Raw genomic sequence first — 5,841 nt, 5'->3', positions numbered from 1 at the left:
TTTCCTTTCTGGTAATGGCTCAACTTTCTTTACCTTTCAAACATGGTTAAAGCTTTCATATTTTATGGTGCAATTAGTTGCATTCAATATTTCAGAGGATTTTGGAAATTGTAAGTGTGGACTTTAAGTGAGGAGGGCAGTATCTGCTCTCACTGCATGGATTGTTTAATTTATACCCTGCTGTTCTTAGGGTGACAAAAGCTATTGAGCATACCCTCCACATTTTGCACTTTATAGAAAGGCAGAACTAAAATTCATCAGAGCATGTTAAGAAATTGTTGTGCAAAGATATTTTGAGTTTCAATTAAGCAGCTGTCTTATGATATAGAAGGCTGGCTTTGGAACAATAAAAAGAAGTGGTGTGGTGTGAAAGCCAAAAAGCATATCTAGGTAAGGTAGCTCCGCTGAGTTAAAACTGATTAGTAGAGTAGCCCTATGGGTTTTGAGTAGCCCTATGGACTTTCTAATGTTGTATATTCGGTCACTCATTGTATATACTCCTTTCTCTAAATTACAATTTAAATAGCTGAAGACAGTTAACAATAACTACCAAATTCAATAATTATGAATATATTTGCTTTGATGTTGTCAATTCTGGCCATTTATCTGTTCAAACAGCCAAGTCCCCTTTTATTTCTGTTATTATCTCTCACAGATAGATTTCTACATTTCCTAGTAGGACTCTGGCTATCTCATGGTTTTATAAAATACAGCCATAATCAAGATACATAGTTTTACTTTAATTTACAAGTTTGTATCCATTTAACATTTATTTTAGTTTTAAAATAAAATTACAACAAAAGCCAACTTAATGCATATACTTACTATATTTTCGTGGGCATATTTCTCACTTATTCATTAATTTATTCATTTAAACACTGTGTCAGGTATCATGCTAAATTCTATAAGTTGTCACATTTGCTAATTTTTAAAAATTAGCTCAAAGCCCCTCTCAATCTGTATTTTAATAACAATCTCAGGGCGTCTGGGTGGCTCAGTCGGTTGAGAGTCCAACTTCAGGTCAGGTCATGATCTCGCGGTTCGTGGATTTGAGCCCTGCATTGGGCTCTGTGTTGACAGCTCAGAGCCGGGAGCCTGCTTCCGATTCTGTGTCTCCCTCTCTCTCTCTGTCCTTCCCCCACTTGTTCTTTCTCTCTCTCTCTCTCTCTCTCTCTCTCTCTCTCACTCTCCCTCTCTCACTCTCCCTCTTTCAAAAATAAACATTAAAAAAATATTTAAAAAAAATAACAATCTCACCTATGAGGTAGGTAGGAGTGGACAGGCAATTCACCACGAGCCTTGAGCATCCATGTACATTCTTGTTGGGTATGCCAGAAATGCAAGGCTCTTTCTGTTCCTTCCCTGGGACATTTCTCAGGGTTGTGTTTGCAGTGAGTAACCCTGAAGGATGAGGTAATGTCTCCCCCAGACAAAGAGTAGGTTTGCTTACTGCTTACTATAAAAGTGATGAATTCCTTATGCTCAGTATTTCTCAGCCTCAGTGGAAACTCACTGCATGCATAGCATCCACCCAGAACTCATGCAGCTTACTGTGCTGTAAAGAACAAAGTCCTTTCTTTCTAATCCATTAGTCTTGAGTTTTGGGCCAGGATCCACAAAACAGTAACATGTTAACTTATTAGTTTGTAAGAAGAGTAAAAACAAATTTTGCAAATCACTTTCTAGGTCCTCAAAACACAGACACCATTGCTTGGACTACTCAATTATGGATGAGCTTTAAGGAAAGGGCAACCAAGTTGTAATGATTTATTCAGTGCCTTCTACGTTTGAGGTGCTGAAATAAGCACAAACAGTTGCTATTATCCCTATTTTAGAGATGAAAAAACTAAGACTCATAGAGGTTAATAACCTTCCAGATCAGGGGCACCTGGGTGGCTCAGTTGGTTAAGCATCTGACTCTCTGTTTCAGTTCAGGTCATGATTTCACAGTTTGTGAGTTTGAGCCCCGCATCAGGCTCTGCACTGACAGTGTGGAGGGACCCTACTTGGGATTCTCTCCCTCTCCTCTGTCTCTGCCCCTCCCCCAGGTTTTTCTCTCTCTGTATCTCTTTCTCAAAATAAATAAATAAACTTTAAAAAATTAAAATGAAATAAACTGCCAGTTTAAATAGCTTATTAGTAATGAAGCAAGGCTCCAAATGCAAGACTTTGTAACTCTAAAATCCAGGTACATGCCATATATTTAGAAGAGAAAAGATATTGCAACATTATTAATTGCATCAATGTCCTATTTGAGATTTGGTAAGTTATAACTACAGAAATTATTTTACAATGTCAGCTTGAAATAATTAAACCAAAAGAACAGTTAAAGAATATTAAAAAAAAAAAAAACCCTTTGTTAATTGGCTTAAAACACTTAACTCTCAATTGCATTCAATCTAGTACCTGTTCTAGTGGACATGAAAAGGTTTTATACCTATAATTACAAAATACCGAGTGGAACCTAAATGTTCAAAAGCATACAAATTGAGAGCATAGCTGAAGCTTCTTAAAGTGCTCTCCTCATGCTCACTCAGAAAAAAAACATTCCAAAATTTTGGCCTCAGAAGTTAAGGATGTCCTCCTGAACTTTCTCTGGAGGTTGGGCTCCAAATCTGTGGTTACCATGGCAGTGGAAAACACGTTCACCGCTTTTCATTGTGAAGCTTTAGCTATCTTACTCTCCCAGCAGACGATGGGTTCTGACAAGGTTAGATTCAGGTCTTACTTATTTTTCTAATATTATTAGTTTGTGCTATACCAGATTTCTTTTCTTTTCTTTCCTTCCCCTTCCATTTCTTCTTGCTTTCTTTTTTTAAAAGAATGTAATACAATGTTCCTCAAAGGCCAAAAAAGCACAATAGGAAGATCCCTTAATTAAACACAAGCCTTCATTTTGTATTCGTTGCATCATTGTTTTCATTTTCTGTGATTCCAAAGGAATTTTAAGTAGAAGGCTATAAGACAAAAATTTTATAAGTTAATGTTACTAAAAAATACTATAATATTGTGTAACAACTAATAACTGCTCCAATCCCTATAAGGGGAATTATTCTACCTAATTCCTCTTACATTTGTCACTCTAAAATTTCAGTTTAGTGATAGCACAGGGAAATAGTTACAATTTTTAAAAGTAATGCGTATGCAATAAGACATATGCAATAAGACAAAATGTTTGCCAAGTCAAAGTCATCTTATGCTTCATGTAGTTAACACCACTATTTGGGGCAGATAATTTTATGAATTCAAAATAAATAAGCATTCTTTATTTTTCATTTAAGACAGGGAATTCTTTATTCAAATTCATCAGAGAAATGGACAGCTTGGATCTATAACAAAGCGTTGTGTTTTAAAGCATAGGTCACTAATTGTATATGAGAATATACACTGCTACATAAAAATTAACTGTTCAGAGCACAACTTCCCAATATTCAAAACAGAATAAGCTTCCCTGTAAAAGCAGCACCTTGTGACATTGTTAATTTTAGTATTCCTCTCCTTCTTCTACACCCTTTCCTTCAACAGAATCCACACCAACCTCCTCATAATCCTTCTCGAGGGCAGCCATGTCCTCACGGGCCTCAGAAAACTCTCCTTCCTCCATGCCTTCACCCACATACCAGTGAACAAAGGCATGCTTGGCATATATTAGGTCAAACTTCTGGTCCAGGGGAGTCCAGGCCTCAGCAAGGGCTGTGGTGTTGTTCAGCATGTGCACAACTCACTTTACTTTGGCCAGGTCTCTATCAGGTACCACAGTGGGCGGCTGGTAATTAATGCCAACTTGGAAGTCAATGGGTCACCAGTCCACAAACTGGGTGGTACTCTTGGTCTTGATAGTGGCAATGTCAGCATTGACATCTTTGGGAACCACATCACCACAGTACCACAGGCAGCAAGCCACGTATTTAGCATAGCAAGGGTCACGTTTCACCATTTGGTTGGCTGGTTCAAAGCATGCCTTGGTGGTGGTGATCTCTGCTACAGAAAGCTGTTCATGGTAGGCTTTCTCAGCCAAGATGACAGGGGCATATGTGGCCAGAGGGAAGTAGATGCGGGGATAGGTCACTAGGTTGGTCTGGAATTCTGTCAGATCAACATTCAGGGCTCCATCAAATCTGAGGGAAGCAGTGATGGAGGACACAATTTGGCTTATCAGCCTATTCAGGTTAGTGTATTTTGGGCATTCAATACCAAGGTTTATTCGACAGACGTCATAGATGTGGCCCCATTGTCTAACATGAATCAGAGTGCTCCAAGGTGGTGTGGATAGTGAGGATGGAGTTGTAGGGCTCAACAACAACAGTGGAAACATGGGGGGGCTGGGTAAATGGAGAACCCCAGCTTGGACTTCTTGCCATAATTGACAAAGAGATGTTCCATCAGCAGGGAGGTGAACCTAGAACCAGTTCCCCCTCCAAAGCTATGGAAAACCCAGAAGCTCTAGGACCTGTGCACTGGTTGCCCAGTTTCTGAACTCGATCCAAGACAAGGTCAATGATCTCCTTGCCAATGGTGCAGGACCCTCAGGCATAGTTATCGGCAGCATCTTCCTTGCCTGTGATGAGCTGCTCAGAATGGAAGAGCTGGCAGTAGGTGCCAGTGCAAACTTCATCAATGGCTGTGGGTTCCAGGTCTACAAACACTGCCATGGACACATGCTTGCTAGCACCTGTCTCACTGAAGAAGGTGTTGAAGGAGTCATCTCCTCTCCCAATGGTCCTGTCACTTGGCATCTGACCATTGGGCTGGATGCCATGTTACAAGCAATAGAGCTCCCAGCAGGCATTGCCAATCTCGATGCCAGCCTGGCCAGCGTGGATGGAGATGCATTCATGCATAGTTGCTGCTTTGCAACTGCTGAGCAGATAGCAGAGAGGAAGGAGAGGTTGTTGCTTCTTACAGTGCAACTCAGGCAATCAGTGTAAGAGAACCTGCCTCTTTTTTTTTTTTTTTTTAAAGTCATCTCTACACCCAACATGAGGTCTGAACTCACGACTCCTAGATTAAGAGTCGAATGTTCTTCTGATTGAGCCAGCCAGGTGCCCCTAAATAAGCATTCTTACCAGATTTATAAAATCATATTTGGAAGCAGTGTATCAGGAGAGTAGGAATCTTTAACCAATATTTCCAAAAAAAATGTTAAGACAGCAAACTCATGTTCAGGTATTAGTTTTTGGTTTGTTTACTTCTTAAAACAAGTAAGCAAATATTTGAACCATGCTGTTGATTGCAATATAAGAATATAATATATATTATTCCTAAATAAATTATATGTACATATTATTTTTTATACTATGTCTTATGTTACATGTATGGATATACATCTATGTATATATACAAATGCATTTTCTCCTTATAATGCCTATGTTTTATGTGATTAAGATAAATCAAATCAAAAGTAATAACACAGTTATCGTGTACTCCTTTTACAATTGGATTGATTTTTTGTATAAACTTAAATTGCAGTATAAAAGTTAACCTATTAGGTAAGGAGAGCTTAGCACATTATGGCTGTTAATATTAAAACAAAAAATATTTCAGGGCTCCTGGATGGCTCAGTTGGTTAAGTGTCCAACTTTGGCTTACGTCATGGTCTCACAATTTGTGAGTTTGAGCCTCACGTCGGACTCTGCTGACAGCTCAGAGCCTGGATCCTGCTTCAAATTCTCTCTCTCTCTCTCTCTCTCTCTCTCTTTCCCTCCAAAATAAATAAACATAAAATTATTTTTAGTAAAACAAAATAAAAAAATATTTCATGTATTTAATTTATGCTTACCATCAGATTCTTTTCAGTATTGTTGGGATACCTTTGTGGGCATTGGCCTCAAGATGACATCC

At 38.7% G+C, this 5,841-nt stretch overlaps 1 pseudogene; it reads right to left on the bottom strand.

Moving 5' to 3' along the window:
• Positions 1–3,484: 3,484 nt before the first annotated feature.
• On the bottom strand, positions 3,485–4,863 carry LOC112862087 (tubulin alpha-1B chain-like; annotated as a pseudogene).
• Positions 4,864–5,841: the final 978 nt, after the last annotated feature.

Source organism: Puma concolor, chromosome B2, assembly GCF_028749965.1.
Source record: "Puma concolor isolate L17-30 chromosome B2, mPumCon1.1.hap2, whole genome shotgun sequence".
Classification (NCBI taxonomy): domain Eukaryota; kingdom Metazoa; phylum Chordata; class Mammalia; order Carnivora; family Felidae; genus Puma; species Puma concolor.
The sequence above is the reverse complement of the archived record's forward strand: the minus strand, read 5'-3'. Positions and strand labels throughout refer to the sequence as shown.